We start from the raw sequence: 20,769 nt of genomic DNA, 5'->3' as shown, positions 1-20,769 counted from the left end.
GCAAAATATTTACATGTGGACGATTGTGTCCACATATCAAATGCTTAAGTACAGAGTGCATGATTAACCCCCCCACAGACACACACGCACAAAAGCAAAACAAATGGCACTGAAAAAAAAAAAACACTTTTCAAATTTGTAAGGATGGCATGCTTCATTTGCATGCCATCCTTACAAATTTGAAAAGTGTTTTTTTTTGTGTGACCGTTTTATGAAACCACACAGGATCTGGCAAGCACAAGTGTTTTAGTTTAAAACAGATGTGTGTATCCTTCATTTATGGCACATTTTCAAGGCATGTCACTGGTGACATGGACAAACACATTCTCAGAGGACCAGGAAACTCACAGCATTTATTTGGCTTTTGTAAAAAAAAAAAAAAGTCAAAAGATGAACAGAAAAAAACAATGCACTTGGCAGTCATGTACAGTAAATAGTATAAATGTTGCATTGCATGCACATTAGAACTCTTTATAGCAATTCAGCACCCAGAGTCTCATCCGCGTTATCATAAAATCCCATAATTACTGTTCTTCGTTAAAATTCCAGTCAAGAGGACTGCGTTAAAAGCTCAGCTTCAACTAACTGACCTTGATGATCAAAAAAAACCTTCAATGTCAGTTCCAGCTGTTTGGTCAAAAATATAATCAGGACAACAAGTACATGACACCCTCAGAACAACAATGAATATTTAAAGATATTGATATTTGTAATAATTATGTTTAGTACAAATCATGGGGTGATGAGGTGATGTACATAGCAGAATGCTATGATAGGGAGATCTGTCCCACCAGTAGTACAACCCCACCATCACAAACATGACTTCTTCCACGTACCGGTTCCTTCCAAAATAAAATGCTATATTATAGCATCTTTAGAAGTTCAAATCCACTACATGAAAGATTGCCTCAAGTATAGTTGGAGCACTTGTTTTCATGGCAGTCATCAGCTTGCAAGTGGAAAAAGAGATATTGACTTTGATATGTTGCGACTAGAGACTTTAAAAAGAACATTAGTTTGGATGGGGAAAAGGCTTTCAAGAATATTAGCTCCAAATGCCTTTGTCTTTTCTGGTTTGCATTAACATTTGAAAACACAGACAGCCATTTAGTTACCCTGATAGTCACTTGAGTGCAACTGCCATGTTTTTGGGGACTGAATTATTTGGAGGTCCTGCTCTCAAACTCCTTGAATACTTTTCTTCTCCATCTCTCATTGTAGTGGTCTTTTAGGAGGAACGGTGAAGAGCAGGGTGGAGGCAAGTTCTCGAGTTTCAGATTTGTCTGAGGTGTTTGGTCACTACTTCCCATCCATGTTCTGCCACCTACGTTAGTAAAGACGCTTCTCATAACTACGAAGACAACAGACAAAATAGTCAGATATTTTTGTAATTCATAAACACTTCACATTTGTATTAAGTGTTGTGCCAGGCATAGTTGAGTACTGGCACCCTCTGCTGACTTACGTGTGAAGTCCATGTACACCTCCCTCCACCTGAGCAGACATGGTTCTCTTCTCAAATTTCAACTCTCCGGAATACATCATGGACCTAACAGCAAACACACACATCATGGGAATTTTCAGTGTACTTATAAACGTGCAAGTCTCTATATTTGTATGACACACTAACACACTCACCGAAGCACTGAGAGGCTTTTCGCACCGATGTCCTGACAGCCGTGTTGGATTCCAGCAATGAGGTAAGGGGCAAATTTATGGATGGAGCCTTTATCCTGCACTGAGCCGGACACTCCCTGAGCCACCTTCACCTTATCACCCTCACTGTCAGACAGCCATTCAGAAAACTTTGTGTTTGTGTATGTATGTGTATATATATATATATATATATATATATATATATATATATATATATATATATACATATATATATACATACATACACATATATACATACATACATATACACACACACACACACATATACACACACACATATTTATACATACACACATACTTGTAGGGATAATTCATGGCTAGGTGTGCGTTAAACCATTTTAATGCACAATGTGGAGGTGAAGAACCTAACCTTGTTTGCTCTGCAAAGTGCATTCAAATCGTTCAATGCACATACAGCTGAGGATTATTTGGTCACTTGACAGCATTGATTTTTTTTTACAGTTGTCATTTCTACAGCGCAAATTTTGACTGGAAATTACAGCTATCTTTATCTGTGGGACGTTAGATCCAGAGTTCTGCCTGCTCCAAGTCTGACATGGAGATAAAGTAGTGTGATAATTTCACTTATTTGAATGAATAAAAAGCTGTATCATTAATTGGAAGAATGGACATGAGTTTTTTGGAGAACTAACGCTCTTATTTCAGCGATTTCTGGAGATTTAAATACTCAATCCAGAAATAATAGCCACATAATGTGGAAGAGTTGGCATTCCTCAGAACTTGTAATATTTAAGTCATTTTCCCAATGAGGAAAAAATGGTGTTGTTGATGTGACCATTGTAAAAGTGGCACTTGAACCAGACTTGTATCCACCGAAAAAGTGACTTAAAATCGGCTGTGTGGGAGTATTTGATTGACTGACTGAAGACGATAAAGTTACACACAGTTATGCAGTTCACTTAGGGGTGTACTCACTTTAGTTGCCAGCGGTTTAGACATTAATAGCTGTGTGTTGAGTTATTGAGGGGACTGCAAATTTACACTGTTACACAACCTGTACACTCATTTACATTGTAGCAAAGTGTAATTTCTCCAGTGTTGTCACATGAAAAGATATAATCAAATATTGATATATAAAATATTCTGCAAGGGGTGTACTCACTTTTGTGAGATACTGTATAATATAAACACACGTGTACACACACACATATAAAAAAAACAAAAAAAAACAAATATTTACTAGGATGGATGGATAGATAGATAGACAGATAGATAGACAGACAGACACTGTATATATTTTATTACAGAAATTTCCTGTACATTTTCCAAGCATGTAAATCACATTTTATAATTCCCAGACATTTCCAGGTTTTCCATGACCATGGGAACCCTGACACACACAAAAACACACCTGAAATAGCGTTTCTGGCTATTGGTGTTCTTCTCCATGGCATCCAGAGAGCCCATTCCTCTGTATTTCTTTAGCCGCACCCCATCAGAGAAGAAATACTCTCCTGGAGCTTCTGTGGTGGCTGCCAAAAGTGATCCCATCATCACTACAGACAGAGGAAAACAGAGTTTGAAAATGTATGTAAAAAGTAACTGCTATATTATTTCAGCCCCTCTCAATTCATGCATGGATTAGACAATATACATGTTTATTGCTTTAAAATAAATAAATGGAAGGAAAGGTTCTGTATTTTAAAGATTGATCATTTTCAATCATGGCTTGGTAAAATATAGCTGAAAACACCTGTTGATGCCCCCAGGGACAAGGCCTTTACCACATGGCCGACCGTCTGAATGCCCCCATCTGCGATGACTGGCACTCCAAATCTCCTCGCATATTCTGCCACCTTATACACAGAGGTGCCCTGAGGTCGCCCACATGCCATGACTACAGAAAACATAAATGGACATGCATGCCTGTATTAGTCCAGCCAGGCTTTATGATTGGCTAGCATATTAACAATTTCCATTAAAAGGCTATACAATTGGTAAATGTGAATAAGGTATGACGAGTACTGCGTGGGAAACAAAAAATAAGGTGTGCATTTTATTTTAGCTGCTTACTGGATATTTTATTGTGCAATATAATATGTGGGTAATAACATACTTTTGGATGTGTGAAAAAGATATAACTGATATATAATTGAGAGAGTTGTGCAATCCTAACCTTCCTGGGTTATGCAGATTGAACCACACCCCATTCCCACTCGCAATGCGTCCACACCAGCGTCTATCAGGTTCTTAGCCTGTGCAGCTGTAACAACTACAGAGAGAGCAGGAGAGAGAAAATAAGGTTAGAGGAAGCAAGACAGAAAGAGTAACTAAAGCAAGTGGTCATCATGGCAGGATTTTAATGTGACCTTTACCATTTCCTCCCACAACCTGCAGCTCTGGGTACTTCTGCTTGATGTAATGGATCATATTTATCTGGTATACAGAGTTGCCTTGTGATGAATCCTGAAAACAAATACCCACAAACTCAACACAACAGAGCACTATGGAAAAAACACAGATACAGGTCGAAAGACCTAAAAATCTCTGTATAAACAGATCAAACCAAATATATTAAATTTAGACATACTTGTAGGAATTATCCACAACTTGTGTGTGTGTGTGTATATAATATATATATATATATATATATATACACACATATATACATATATTACACACATGCACGCTACATCGCTAGGTAGCTGACATAACTTATATTCAACATGAAGATTTCAGGCTATTATACTTTTAATATATAGTAATACACATGTAATACATTTCCTTATGCATGTTGCCATTCTCAATTTTAAGTTTTTCTCAGAACAATAGCAGAACAGCCGTCAGGACTTGCATCCAGACCTACCAGAACCACTACATCCACCCCAGATTGCATCAGCAGAGTCCAGCCTGTATTTGTCGTCTTCACGGGTGCCGATTGCAGCGCCACACAGCAGCTGTTTGCGGGAGTCTTTAGATGCCAGAGGATAGTCCCTGTTCTTCTTTAGATCGGTGCGGGCAATGATAGCCACCAGCTCGTCGTTGTCATTCACGATGGGTAGTTTACCTGGGGTCAGACAAATGTTTAGAAACGCATGCTATAATTGCACATGCACACCTTTTAAAAATACCAGTAGTTACCATTCAGCATTTATATACTTTATATTTTATCAGTGCCACTGTTCTTGAGGGTGAAAGGGGGCAATGTTGTACAATAATTAAAACCAAAAAGTTGAAATAAAAATAACATTTTATTTCAAATTATTTGAAGTTGAACCATATGATTTACTAGCAGCAACTGAAAATTAACAAAGCAATTCATTTCTGTGCTGCAAACTCGAAACAGCAAATTAAATCAGCCATATAAAAAAAAAAAATGACTATAAGTCATTTATATAAAAGTCAGAATAATATTCAAAAAATTTAAAATAATAATTATCTAAAAAATTACACAGGAGTTGCTGAAGATGGGTATCCAGTATGCAAGTGTAAGCAAAAGCGGTGAACGCATCAATATGTTCCAGCACCTGAGGGATCACCATCCAGAGATTCATGCCCAGATGAAGGTAATAATTTTACAAACACAGCAAATATTATATGTAGTGTACTACTTACCTTTTGGTAAAGGCAAACACTGAATTGAACCCATAAATCCAAAGAGTTGTTTATGTTAAGTTTAAACTTAAAACTGGGGGGTTCAGCTTTATATTGTGAATGCGATGCTTCCAAATTGTTTTTCCTACTTGAATAAGATTCAGAGAACGTAAAAGTGCTGCGATTATCCCGCTGATCATTAGATTACAAAGGAAGAAGGTTCTCCTAAATGCTACCAAATACAAACAATGTGTATGTAAACTTCTGACACACTGGGAATGTGATGAAAAGAAATAAAAAGCTATTATTCTGAAATGTCATTTAAACATTCTTAAAATAAAGTAGTGATCCTAACTGACTTAAAAACAGGGAATGTTTTCTACAATTAAATGTCAGGAATTGTGAAAAACAGAGTTTAAATGTATTTGGCTACGGCGTATGTAAACTTCTGATTTCAACTGTATCTGACATAACCTTGTAAGACTTAAATATTTCCTCTTTAATCCAACTAATATTGAACATTGAAGTGCTACATATTGCATAACAATAAGCTCATATTATGATTCTAAACAATGATCTCCCACATTATTAGCCATTCTAACAGCGCTTATTTCCGTTGTTGGTATAAGAAGCAGAAGATGGTAATAGACAAGAAATGCGGTTTCATTCCATCTTGCTGTTAACATTTCTTTAGTCACCTCACATTCCTACAGCTTGAACCACCAACCTTAAAAGTAGCAGCACTAAACAGGATTGCAAAAATAGTGTACGTTTTTAAACACCCCCAAATTCATTTGCTCATACAAGGTAGTCCCACCCCATTACTGACACCACTGGCTGAGACAATGTTATGTCTGGCCCAGTTAAGCCGCTTAAACACACTGCAATTCCATTTTGTGGCACAGAAATGAAACACTTCACCTTTAAAAAAATTTGATTAAAATAAAAATGGCACATTTACATCACCAGTCTATCGGAGCGTGATCGCACCTTTTTTGCTGCGTTGCAGGATATCATTGGCCTCTTTCAATGTGACACCAGCTGGAGCAACTACCAGATCCTCCCTTTTAGTCATGGCCTGAAAAAAACAATTCCAATGAGCACTAAGGCTTCCTAAGCACTGATTATACCACTAATATGAAATTTAAATTCAAGAAACAAGTGTGAGAACTCTCAAAAAGAGAAATGTGTGTCTGTATTGGAGCATGGTAGACTTACCTCCTCTAGAGGTTTATTATTATCCTTTTCAGACAGGAAATCAATGTCTCGTGACGTGACAATGCCGACCAACTTGCTGCCCATCTTGCCTGTCTCGGTGATGGGGATTCCAGAGAATCCGTGTCGTACTTTTGCTTCAAGTACGTTACCTACAGTGTGATGAGGACTCAGCACCACTGGATCAGTGATGAAACCCTGCTCGAACCTCTGTAAATGTGCACATACTTCATATTACTTCATAATAATTCAATATTAAGTTAAAGAATAACCTACTTGTAATCTAGAAAATATGGGTACCTCCATAAATTACTTAATAATGTTTATGGACAAATTAAACATTGATAACGGGCGATAAAGTCTTACCTTCACCTTGCGTACCTCGTTGGCCTGGAACTCTGGGGTGCAGTTATGGTGAATGATTCCAATCCCTCCCATGAGCTGGACAACAAATCAAATGCATTCAGATGTATGATTAACAGATGTTTAGTCCAATCAGAAAAGGTGTGGGAGGTGGATGTACTCACTGCCATGGTGATGGCCATTGAGGATTCGGTAACCGTATCCATGGGAGAGGAGATAAGCGGGGTCTTTAGTGTGATCTTCTTGGTTAATGCTGAGGTCAAGTCCTACGCATAAAAATAGAGCAAGAACAATTATATAAATATAAAATTTCTACTCTAAGAGGATGTAAATCACAGCTGTCACATTCACAAAGACCTCATGAAATTTCTTTATCAGCATGATGACGTTTTAAATGTTGCATTTCCAACTGAAAAAGGAAGTTTGATCAGGACGTCTCAAAGGAGAGGAGTGAAATTCTAGAAATGATGTCATTGGACAAAATGTGTGTAGTGCAAGATGAGTCATACATTTTTTGGTCTGTTTTCCCATAATAAAAATATTTAAATTGTATATATCTATTAAAAGTAAATTGTCAATATTTAGGAGTATTCCAGCAAATAGATTATTTTTACCTTGCCTACATTGAATTGTCAGTTCCAAGTTTAGCCACAAGAGGCTTGTGTTCACCAATAACCATTGTCCCTTTTATGTCAATAGGAATGTGACACCTGGTGACATTGTGAAAATTTGTATCTGATAAAAACTAGTTTTTTTGGCACCGAGACTATATTAAAGTAATCAAAAGAACTACAACAGAAAGGTTGAAGGTCAAAGAATTGTAACACACGGAACATCACATATCATTCTGGTCAAGTATGTCTGTAGAAATGCACGCATCTCACAAATCTGTGGGTTGAAGGTGCAAGAAAGAGTGACTGAAGGCCATGACCTTCATCTAAACACTAGAGCTGAGAAGTGTTCCTCTGATACAGATAAGCTCACAAACATTCCTCTCACAACCTTCACCAGGTCACAACTAAAAGCCCAAGTTCCCAAAATACACTTACAAATGCACACAGGTGGGGGAAGAGCGGCTTCATGGGAAAACGGACACCATAGTGGGAAATTTCCAAATCCCATGGGTTGTGTTTCATGGGCAAGAGTTAAAGGGATACTTCACTGGAAAATTGAAACCTCCGTCATCTTGTACTCAACCATACGTTTAAAGCAGTATGTGTTTTTCTTCAGTGGAACATAAAAAGAGATATCAAGCAGAATGTCAAGTCTTTTTCAATACAATGAAAGTGAATGGTGACTGAGGATCTGCCTGACATGTCCTTTTGTGTTAAAAGAAATTAAGAAATACAGGTTAACAACATGAGGGTGAAAATAAAAAGACAAAATATTTGGGTGAACTATCACTTTAAGAGCAAATGACATGGAGACATTTAAGCGGTTATTAAACTGTCCTACACAAACCCTCCAATATAGTATTTAATTCTCAATTTTGATCATAATAGCAAAAGCAATATTTTTTATCTATCAAGCACAGGAAAGCAATGATTCAAAGCAGCTAGTAGTCACTCTTATCAGTCAATTCCCATGCTAAACCACTATTAATGCGTGCGCCGGAAGTGCACATATTTTTATATCAGCCGAAGTTCAGCTGAGGTGTAGGCTAAAAGTAGGGCCACTATTAAGCTAGGATAGTATTTCAACATCGAAAAAATTACACATCACATTTTCACAAGGTTTTAAAGGATTACATAAGTAAAACATTTTAAAGACAATCAAGAATATTTGCTGTGATTTGTACTAAAGAGTCTGTTTTTAAGCCTCAAATGTCTGAGACAGTGAGCAAAGAGACGGCAATATAGTTAAAAATAGTACAAGCAAAAAAATGCAGATGGGTTGTTTACATGAACAGTCATTGTGAAAACAAACAGTGGGTGAATGACAGTGGGGAGGAGTATAAGCCAGAGGACTCACCACTTCATCTGAGGTGAAGTCAATAAAGCCAGGCAGGATCAGAAAATCACTGCAAGAGACACAGTGAAAGAAAATACATTATAGTCAGTTTCCAGCAATCCAATCATATAAAAATGATCTAAGTCTTACACAAAGTTCGTAAACCACCCTCTACATACATGAATAAGCTTTTAAAAGAAATGTCTCTTATAACTAAAAAAAAAACCATTATATTTGTATTATCGCTTCTCACAATCACTTAAAAGCAGATTTACAAAAAGGAATTCCTTCATGTCTTTAATAATAATAATAATAATAATAATAATAGTAATTAAGTGATAAAAATAATCAAGTATTCATGATTTATATTTGGGTGAATCTCAAGAAAACATGTCCAGTTCATGTGACCCCAAAGTCGAAATAAGAAAATTAATATATACAGTATATTTATATATAGGCCTTTGTGTGGAGTTTGCATGGTCTCCCCATGTTCGCATGTTTCCTCCGGATGCTCCGGTTTCCCCCACAGGACCAAAAAACATGCTGGTTATGTGATTTGGAGACTGCTAGTTGCCCCGTAGGTGAGTGAGAGTCCCCCAGCCACTGGGAGTTGCATCAGGTGTAAAACCTGTGCCATGTCAAATATGCAGATCACGGAGGGTCCGCTGGGGTGACCCCTAAAGGGAGCAGCCGAAAGAAGAGATATATACATCTTCTTTGAGTGAGAATGGGGGAAAACACACACACACACTTATTTTAGGACCATTAAGGTTTTTTTTGGTTTTTGGTAAATGGTCTACACTTCTATAGTGCTTTTTTATTTTACCTTAGTGGTTAAAGCGCTTTACACAGTCCCATTCACACATTCACACTTATACACCAATGGCGGCAGAGCTGCCATGCAAGGTGCTAGCCTGCCATTGGGAGCAACTTGGGGTTTAGTGTCTTGCCCAAGGACACTTTGGCATGTGGAGTCATGTGGGCCGGGAATCGACTCTGCGATTGTCAGCAGACCCGCTCTACCGACTTGGCCACAGCCGCCCAGAGACATTATCTCTTGGAGACATTAGAGATATTTAAAATAATAACTGTAACATGTCCATGTGTCCAACATTTACATTAAGTGTAGTTGTGGCAAGAACTGAGAAACAGATCAATATTTAAGTGTTTTTTGACTTTAAATCTACACTTACAACATTCTGGTGCGGAAATGCCCTTCACTTTCTTATTCAGCCACCTACTGGTCGGGGTTGTCAAAGGTCGACATTTACAGAAATAAAGGACTTGAATATTGGTCCGTTTCTCACCCATACTTACCTAGGGCTGGGTATGGTTCAAAAAATGTCGATACCGATACATCTTCACTTCGATACGGTTTCCTAAACGCTACTTATTTTCTATACCAATTTTATGAGAGCACATGTTACACCACTCTTTGTCTCTCTCCACTGGCTGCCGGTTCATGCACGTACTAAATTCAAGGCCCTGATGCTGGCATACAAAACAGTCGCTGGGTCTGCTCCAGCATACCTAAAAACATTTATGCAGAGCTACGTTCCCACCAGAAGCCTGCGGTTGGCTAAGGAACGTCGCCTTGTCATACCAAACAAAACAAAGAGGCACCAAAACACTTTCCCGGTTTTTCCAGTTTCATCGTACCACGGTGGTGGAATGACCTTCCCAACTCAATCCGGGAAGCTAACCTACTCTCTATCTTCAAAAAACGGCTAAAAACACATCTTTTCCAAAAGCACTTTACCGGTCACTAACAAACAAACAAACAAACAAATAAACAAACAAACAAATAAATAAATATATACATATATATATACACACATTTCTTGTTGCACTTAAATCTGTTTTGTATACTATTCTGATGATAGTGAAACTTAGTATGGCACTTTTCATACCACTGTCTCCTTAAGATGATTCGCTGATGTTTTCCTCTTTTGTAAGTCGCTTTGGATAAAAGTTTAGTTAAGTTCTGTGCACAGTCAAGTGCCTCATCAGATTTGTCATGTTGACGGTCTTGGCAGCAATGGTCTTGTCGCAAATATTGCATTGTGTGCTGTTGGCATTGAGTCTGGTGAAATGTAGCCACACTTTCAATCTTTTCCATCTATGGGGGTTGGGACACATACACAATAAGGTCTCAAGTGTGAGCCTCGTCTCTGGGCGTAACCAGCGTAAACTAGTATTTTTCCTTGATGCCAAAACACAGCCAATCACCGGCACTTTTAGATTTGGGCACAACTAGCATGCTACATGCTTATTACTGACACTGACGAGATTAACCCCTTAGGTATCGAAAGTTGGTACCGAACGACAAGACATTTTTTGATACTCGAGAGGCAATTTGGTCGGTGCCTAAAATGCATCGAACTCGATACCCAGCCCTACACTTATAACTCTTCTGAAGACACTGATTAAACCACTGGAGTCTTGATTACTTTTATGCTGCTTTATGCCCTTTTTGGATCTCCTGAGTTCTGGTCACCATTCACTTGCTTTGAGTGGACATACAGAGCTGTAATATTCTTCTAAAAATCTTAATTTGTATTCAGTAGAAGAAAGTAAGTCACACATCTGGGATGACATGAGGGTGAGTAAATCATGAGAGAATTTTCATTTTTGGGTGAACTATCACTTTAAAAACTCACATTAACATGAAACAAACTTTTAACATTATAACATCTACCGATATGTACTGTATAAATGATGTATAAACAAGACTTAAGTGAGCAGATTACATAAATAATGGCAACAGAGACAGAGCTCCTCATACAGATGAAAGGTTGCTGGTTTCAATTGGCAGATGAGTGCCAAAAACCAGTGGAGAGAAAGGTTTTAAATATTGTGTGTGTGTGAGTTCAAATGAATGGGAAAGACAAAAAAACAAACAACTCAAAGCACACAAACACATGGCTGTTTTTCTTCGCCCTGCACTTGTGGTGGGCAGTCTAAAAAAAAAAAGAGTCAACATAGGCTGGGACAGGGCAGGGTTCGTCTGCACTTGTATGTGCTGGCCACACACCCATAAAATTCAACAACATGGTGTGTGAGCATCATGAAAAGCTGGAATAAATTGTCCTCTACAAGTTCCTTCAGTTTCTTCTAAATAAGGCAATGAGGGCAAAACAGACAGTTGTCCCAACTATATGTGCTAGAGATACAGATCAGTGCCACATTCAGGATTGTTTGGATTGCCAGAAATAGTCTTGGGAAAAGGTTCAATTATTTAATTGCAATTACTAGAGATGTCAATGATTTATCGATAATTGATTAATTGTCGTTAATAATTTAATCGATTAAGCTTTTCGATTTGTCAGAACAAATGCGATCGGTAATCATGCCAGCAGACACTGAAAAGACTGTCTACTCTATACAGACATCTGCCGCTAGAGAGCGCACTGCATGTCACATAAAACTCCACTGACATGCATTAGTCACTTTCTCTCTTGTAAAGATGAAGTGGGGGGGTCAATTTGATCAGTGTTGGAGCATTTCTCTATAAATGAACTACATAAACTGTGGTAGTGTGTTTTAGTACAACATGACAACAATCACTGTTGATTAGCCAGATTCCTGGTTTCATTTAACCTACAATCAGTTCAGTAATCGCAGGAAGAGAAAGGCAAATCTCACCATCACCAGAGAAGTACTGTTATGTACTGTTTACACAGCATGCTATGATTTGACTTAATGTCAAATTAAAAAATAAGTCCAAAAAGTTCAGAAATATCCCCCATCCACAACATGAATGAACTCAATTAAAGTTAATGAACTCAAATATGCATCTTCTATACAAGTTATTAACAGTAATTCATTAAAATTAAAGAATTTACAAATTCGTTCTAAACTTATCCGAAATGTATTCAAGAAAATACAATGAACTAAGAAAATTTGAAGAGGAAAATGTCAATTCTTGCATTTATTAAGTGCATTAATTTAAGTTTAATTAAACAGTAGGCTACATGCACATATTATCTGGCTCCATGTGCATTTTGCGGTATGTTAACAATTAATCGATTCATTGGTCGTAAATTTCCATGAAACTGATTATGAAAATGTCTGAAAACTGACATCCATAACAATAACCAAGCATGACACGACAAGTGATAAAAAAAAAAAAATAAAAAAAAATTTTCAAGTAATGATGCACAGAGTACTTGGTCTTAAACAGTCATAACAGCAACGAATATCATGACATTTTTGGTTACTTTATTTCTAATCTATATGTTGCATAGAGCTGGGTAACAGTCCTCCAGTGACATCGCATTATGCTCCACATAACTGTATAATTTAAATTGAATATTCTATATTCCAATACCATAAAATAATCTACCATCAAGAATAATGCAGGAAACTGTTTTGTGTACATATAAGCACCTAAGATAAGAATTAGCAAATATAGCTCCTTTATTGAATGAAACAACAGCTCTAGTCTATCAGATGGAATAACAAGTCTGTACAGAATCTGAGATGACTCAGACTGTAAACTTCACTACACAAGGACATTACAGACTGAAACCCAGACTACCACCAAAATGCAGATGCTGTACACGGCAGCAAACATCACCACAGACTTCAGCTTTCTATGAAGCCATTTTAACTAAATCCAACTATAGTTAAATATAGTATCTCTTGATTAAAAGGTACTTCTACACCTCAAGTTGTAATAAGGCTTCCTTAATACAACTGAGCTTTAATTGTGGAGTGCACAACTCCCATTTCCTTTTATTCCAATGACATCTGTGAAACTATTCTGGCTTGCTCTGCTTGTGGTAGAGAATTAATTCAATGGAAAGTAACAGTGCCTTGATCAAGCACATAAGTATTTTCTTTAGTCAAACACATATGCATGATTTAAAGTATAGAGCTAATGTTAAAGCCACTTAGATCTGCACAGATTTAGTATCATTTCCATGTAATTGATTTTGCTATTAAACAGGATTCAATGAGGAATATGGAGGCAGACATATTAGTAAGTGGGTCAAAAGTAAAATTCTAGCTTGAAAAAAAGTGGTGCTCACTTCATTCAGAGGCGATATGGTAGGTGTGGGTGAGAACAATTAATATTTAAGTCCTCCACGTTTGACCAGCCCCAACCATTAGGTGGCGATTTGCATGAGGATTGTGGCAATATGCAAAGAATGTAAATCACCAAACAAATAGAATGTGGTAGTGGAAGTTAAAGTTGAGATTTATAGAAAAGATGGACTTAAAATATTGATCTGTGTCACACCAAGATCTATCATGATGCTTCAGAAAACATGGATTAAACCACAGGAGTCATGTGGATTACATTTTTGCTAGCTTTGTGATTTTGGGAGATTCAGAGTTCTAGCCACAATTCACTTGCATTGTAAGGACCAACACAGCGGAGATATTTTTCAAAAAAAATCTTAATTTGTGTTCTGCAGAAAAAAGTAAGTCATTCACATATGGGATAGCATGAGGGTGAGTGAAAGAATTTTAATTTTTGGGTAAATTATTCATTTAAATTTTTCCAGCAGTGCAAAACTCATGAGCAGCTCCCTGTCATTTGATTAGAAGACTCATATTTATTTCCAGGCTGAAATGTGGAGACAAAAAATAAGTGTCTCATCCTATGATGAAAATATATGAGTGAAATGATTACAAATGCAGCTTTACAGCACAGAATACTTAGTCACTAATGGCTCTTTGAGATGCTGTGGGCAAGCTACAAAAGACCATATTGCCAAAACAAAATATAGTCTTATTAGAAATTATAACAAAAATATACATTAAGTGCTATATACAAGTGTGGTCTGTTTAAAGTAATTTTAGTTTGAATAAATGTAGTTTAATTGGTTTCATCACCAAAAAAAAAGACAAAAGTTGAACAGTTACTTATTTAATACCACACAGACATTGAAAGACTTTGATTCATCTTAAGAGACTGAAAAGGAGAAACATTTCTTTGTGATAAAACAATGTCTCAATCTAAACAAAGGAGCACTGATGAACAGCAATGTGCTGACTTGACAAAAAGTAACACAGAGGGGAGACATTTAACATCAATAAAGCAGAGGGCTGAACCTTGCATTTGCTGTATGACATACAAAGGGATGCTACACATATGTATATATTATGTTATGTGTAACAATTTGATTCAACTCATGTGCCCTTGTCACAATTACGGGGGGGTTAACAGACATACGAGTCTATTGGTGTATGTGCGAGTGTGTCTAAAGAATAACCCTCCTCTCACATGACGACGACGTGAGGACAGTCATGTGTCCCACACCGCATCCCTACACGCTTTTCATTATAGATCACACTCTCATACAGCTGGATCTTTCCCCTTGCAATCTTAATCTTTTCCAGGACAACACTATTAGTGACTTGAACTCACGGTGTCCCCGCCACCCCTCTGGCCACAGGTTTCAGCCCTTTACGGTCTACATCCAACAACTAACACCATGCATTACCGGTACATATAGTGAAGCCATTCGTATAGAGACATTAAAGTCTTTAATAAATTACTGTTATTCAAAACTATCTATCTCAAATGTTGTGTTGTGATGTGTTCTGTGCAATAAGCAGTGTATATCCATGATGCAAATAATTACTGGCAACACTTTTAGTGCAGTGTGCCTTGCCTGTTGACTAATTATTAGCCATGTTAATGCATCAACGTGGATAGTTCTAGACAAATAACATCAGACAGTAATAATATGAAGACAAGGAAAAAGGAATTCCAAACAAGATAATAATGAAATATGCTCAAGAGTGAAAAATGAAGAACATGATTTGATAAAGGGTGGTCGAAGCAAAATCAGATCAGGTTAAGAGAATTAGACAATGTGATGCATGCTGATCATTCAGTGCAATTTGGATGAACTTATACTGCTACTGGAAGCAAATAGCATTCAGAGACAACAAATTAAGGATTCGTTTCAACACCATGTCCCAAATTTGAAAAAATATCCAGCAGAGTTAACTAAGCTGGCATTCTCAACAGTTAATCATCTCAGCTTTAGCATTTATACTACATAAATGCATCATATTTAAACTTTTATAGTGAGTTTGGGGTTTAAACCCTGTTCCAGGGCTGGGCGATATGAAAAAATTTTTTAGCAATAATTGCCTTAAAAATATTGTGATATCCGATTACATCATCAACCCCCCTGCCGAGGGTTGGTTAATTTTTTTTGCTTTATTGATTTTGGATTAATAATGCAATTCATTACTTGAAAAATTAAAAACATAGAAGACATTTCTACATTCAAATTGCACTTTAAACTAAACTAAATAGGATTAAAATAACGAAGTGGTCAAAAAAAACGTATTTAACCACCTCCCCAAAGCCAAACATTTACAATCTCCAACGACTCATTTTGCGATCACGCAAGCATCCGTCAACGACACCAGATGGAAAATTACTAACGACCTACAGATTAAGAACTAAAGACAAAAATAAATGTAAAGCCAATGATAATCAAAATAAATAAGCCTAATAAATTCCCTTTTGTTCACAAAATAATGCTGCCAAATGAGTGTTCTTACAGTTAATGCTGCCTAAAGAAAATAAAACGGTACTCAATTTTAGGTTCAAGGTGAACGTGTCTTGTATTACTTCATTATGTAATCACTTTCATCTTTTTAATTTAATACAAAGATATACATTACTGAACCTGCAGAGTTGCGTTCCCAATGCATGTTACTGTGTGGAAATAAAATGAACTAAACTCACAGCACCTCTCGTCCCGTGATGATCGGAGATAAAGAAACAGAGAAAAAAAGTGACAATTCTTTACATGAGCTTGTTCCACCTGACACAAGCATTGACATCTTTTCTGTTCTTAATAATATAAGAAGGTGTGTTTTTAAAGTGCGTATCTTTGTGACTAACAGCATTTTTTGTCATGAGTCACTCAGAGACATCTTGCAGGTCGCCCGTCTGTTATGGGTTGATGAGCAAAATTACCTGCGTATGAAATACATTTGGACGAGGAGCTTGTGAACTGGATTCAGCATTGTCGCATTTTGCGGGTGGCAGGTGCTAGTTCCACCCTGGCCACTGTTTAATACATTTGGCATCATCCCAGATCCATGGTATTGTCATTTCCGATATTGCCGATCATCATCTCTTCGCAATCATGATCTTTGTAAGACATCATCGATATCAGATTACATCATCCTATCGCCCAGCCCTAGTTCCAACACAAGCAATGGGGAGCAAAACAATCAGAAGGACAAGATTCTCAATTTATTGGTGTCCCTAAACAGACCATCCTGATTGGAAATGACTGGAATGATTTTCTGCCCTTATTGAGCGCACTACAAGACAGAGTTTGAGTGTGAGGTCTTATAATAAAGGACTCTGTTACTCACTTGTATGTCATACCGTCCCCCATAGAGCAAAGCTCTTCCGCTGTGAGTCCGTCTCGGACAGACTGCTGTCCTGATCTGTAACGTGGATGCCCATTACATACGCACACAGTATCACTGCAGGGAGAGGAACCTTATGACAAGAACTTACTTGTAGGTGAGACCATCTCCAACAGAGAAGAGCTGCTGAGCAGAGAGGCCGTCGTCTGGGATGTAGCCCGTTCCTCCACTTATCAGATAGTCTGCCATACTGGAAAGAGAAATGCACAAACACAACCCTGTAAATAACATGCAGCAGTCTTCACTGGCAATCTGGCACTTTGCTTTTGATTCTCCAACCACCTCAGTATCTTTCTATTTACAGTGCTTGCAAGGCATTACTGTTTTGAAACGTTCTCTTGTCTTCGGTACTTTCAGCTCAATCCTTATCATGCAGACACCATTCAAAAACATTGTTTAGTAGATATATTAAGTCTTAAATGTACCATTTTATGCAAGTCTATTCTCAGACAAGAAAACATTAGAATACAACAGAACAGAGCAGGAAAAAAGCATAATAGAATAGATTTTCATATTGAAATGCAAATCTATTTACATTAGACTAGAACCGATTTCTTAATGCAAATCTATTCTCAGACTAGAACATATTAAAATACAACAGAATAGACTAAAGCAGAATAGATTTCATATGGAAAAATGCTAATATATTCTCATTTGACAAGACTTAAATAGAACAGATTTCCTTATTAAAATGCAAACTACTCTCATGAGACTAAACTACACTAGAATTCCTTACAAAATCTGTTCTTGGCTCGACTACAATAGAATAGAACCAAACAGATTTACGAATGCAAATCTTTTCAGACTAGACCAAACTAAATCACAGAATAGAACAGAACTGCATAAGGAAATGCAAACCTAATATCATTAGACAAGACTATAACAGAACAGATTGAAATAAATATTCTCATTAGACTAGACTTTCTTAAGACTCTTTTCTATTCAGTTTTAAACTATGTCCTGCTGTTTGTAACGTCAACCATGATGGCAATAAAACGTTTAGGTTTCACGATGCAAACACCATACATGGATTGAAAATCAAAACAAATTCTGACCTCCTAACATTATTCCATCAGCACACTCAATATAAAAATAGACACGCAGATGTTGACACATTCAGTATGTATGCAGTGGTGTGCAGTAGTCTGCATACAAGTACTACCGGCCCGGAGACCAACATTTAGCAAACAACAAATATGAGACAGGGAAATCGGTATCTATCATAACGCACGCGTGCGCACACAAGCACAAGCACAAGCACACCACATGGTGAATACGGAGTTCAGAAACCACAAACATGGAAATATATTAACCGAAGTCACGTGAGATAAAAACAATTAACTGCTTGTAACATAACGTCGATATATGAGCTGAACTAATATCAGGCTGGTTTTATACATTTTGTATTGTATAAAATTACACTTGACAAATTGAAATGTTTATAAGGCAGAGAAAATGATGTCCGTGCTAGCCATGCGAAAAAAATGGTTGAGCCCTTCGCGTATGCTTCACGTTTCTCTTTGTTGGAGCTCCTCCTGTAACAAACTTGTACAATACACATATTTAAAATAATCCTTAAGAATATACATTTAAATTCAAACCTTCTGTCTAGACGAGCACGCGAAGCTGATGCACGTCAGAGAGGAACCCCCAAAATACTGTCCTCGAGACCTAATAGACTATGTGATCTGAATTCGGTTTAATTTCTGTCCCTAAACAGTCTCGCTTTTGCTTGAAGGTTTTGCGTTGAGTCTGGGTTTATGTAGACAGCGAGGAAGACACAGAAACCACGCGTCATATCCTCAAAGCAGCACATCCACGTGGTGACGGCATGATTATGATTAACCCTTTCATTACCAGACTCATTAAGCAATATCACACATCATATGGTTTTAAATGAAATAAACTAAATTTAAATTGAATACAAGATTTTATAAAATAAAAAGTCAGATATATCAAATGCATCTAGGCCTACATGTAAATTAGGATGAAAAGGATTGTCTTTCCATACCCCAATGTGTTAGAGTAATTTTTTACAGTAGATACTTGGGAAATGATATTACAGTATTTTGCTAATTATTTCAAACAAAATATTAGTTTCTTGCCTTTTTTATTATTATTCGCAGTGTCTTCAAGACAGATTATTAAAGGAATAGTTCACCCAAAAATTTAAATAAAAAAAAACCCTCGTGTCATCCCAGATGTGTGTGGCTTTTTTTCGTCTGCTGAACACAAACAAACATTTTTATAGGAATATCTCAGCTCTGTTGGTTCATTCAATGCAGTTGAAAGGTGGCCAGAAATTTGAAGCTCAAAAAGGACATAAAAGCAGTATAAAAATAATCCATCTTTTTCTCCTGTTTTTTAATCCATGTCTTCAGAAGCTATATGATAGGGGTGAGAAACAGATCAACATTAAAAGCTGAAGTATTTCGTTTTTAATTTGTTAAAATACCTTCTCTTATTCCAGCTTAATATGTGGAGAGAGCTATAAGTAAGCCAGTCATTGGTTAATTTTCTCAGAAACTGTAAGCACTGTCTTTCTGTGGAACTTTGAAATTTCCTCTGTTTGTTTTGATCGACCCGCTTAGATCCGCCCCAACAAAATTACTCACCCAATGGTGTGAGTTGGGGGTGGGATTCTCCCTTTGTTTGACCAATGGCAAATGGGGGGTGTATTCAGAAAACTGGTTTGAAAACATTGTTTAATTTTGTAATTCCGTTTGGTGGTGCTAGAGTCGCAGAAATTACATACTTCAGCTGTGAGTACTTTTTTATTATAAATTCTCCTCCCTGCCCAGTAGGTGAAAATATGCATGAAGAATGTGAATAACCAAAAACAAAAGAAGAAGAATTTGAAGTGTAAAAATATTACACTTTAAAAAAAAAGATTTATAGTAAAAAAATTACTTAAATATTGATTTGTTTCTCACCCACACATATCATTATCACTTCTGAACACAAGATTTAACTTCTAGAGTTGTGCCAGTGGCGGCTGCTGGTCTTTCAAAGAGGGGAAGCTCATTTTCGGCCTACATTATAAACTTATTTACCCTATTTTTTGCACTAAATCAATCTTAGGTGTTGATCTGCCCTGCTGTTTAATTCTAATTTTTTCCTCGTAAGGAAGACTTTCAAATGGCTTCGCCAAAATCAGGTCGACAATTTTAGCACCGTCTGCCATCGTGCGCAGTTTCACCCGTACTGACGCTAGCCTAGCCTACTGTATGAATGAATGAACGAACGAACGAACGAACGCTCTAAAACAAAAATATATTAAACTTGGTAAAACTGAAACAAGGAATGTGGTGTATAATTGTGTGAAATGTATTATGCAAATTGACTAGCAATTTCAGCCAAACAAATATAAAGAAATAGGTTGCAGCAGTTTGTCTTTCGACTACACTTGAGAAATCAGCGATGGGACTGAGCGTGAAATAGCTTCAGTGACTTCTTATAGTACAGATTCAGCTGTCAATCAAAAGGAGATGCAGTCTTTCGACAGATCCTCCAATCATCACGCTGAAGCCCGGAGTCGGGCCAGCCCACTCCTCATTCACCCCCAGAGACGCTGAGCGTCCGTGGGCGGAC

The 20,769-nt window shown here is 37.2% G+C and overlaps 1 pseudogene; it reads right to left on the bottom strand.

Moving 5' to 3' along the window:
* Positions 1-186: 186 nt before the first annotated feature.
* On the bottom strand, positions 187-18,980 carry LOC127638751 (inosine-5'-monophosphate dehydrogenase 1b-like; annotated as a pseudogene).
* Between the last annotated feature and the right edge of the window lie 1,789 nt (positions 18,981-20,769).

Source organism: Xyrauchen texanus, chromosome 47, assembly GCF_025860055.1.
Source record: "Xyrauchen texanus isolate HMW12.3.18 chromosome 47, RBS_HiC_50CHRs, whole genome shotgun sequence".
NCBI lineage: Eukaryota > Metazoa > Chordata > Actinopteri > Cypriniformes > Catostomidae > Xyrauchen > Xyrauchen texanus.
Note: the sequence above shows the minus strand (reverse complement) of the source record. Positions and strands in the feature narration are given on the sequence as shown.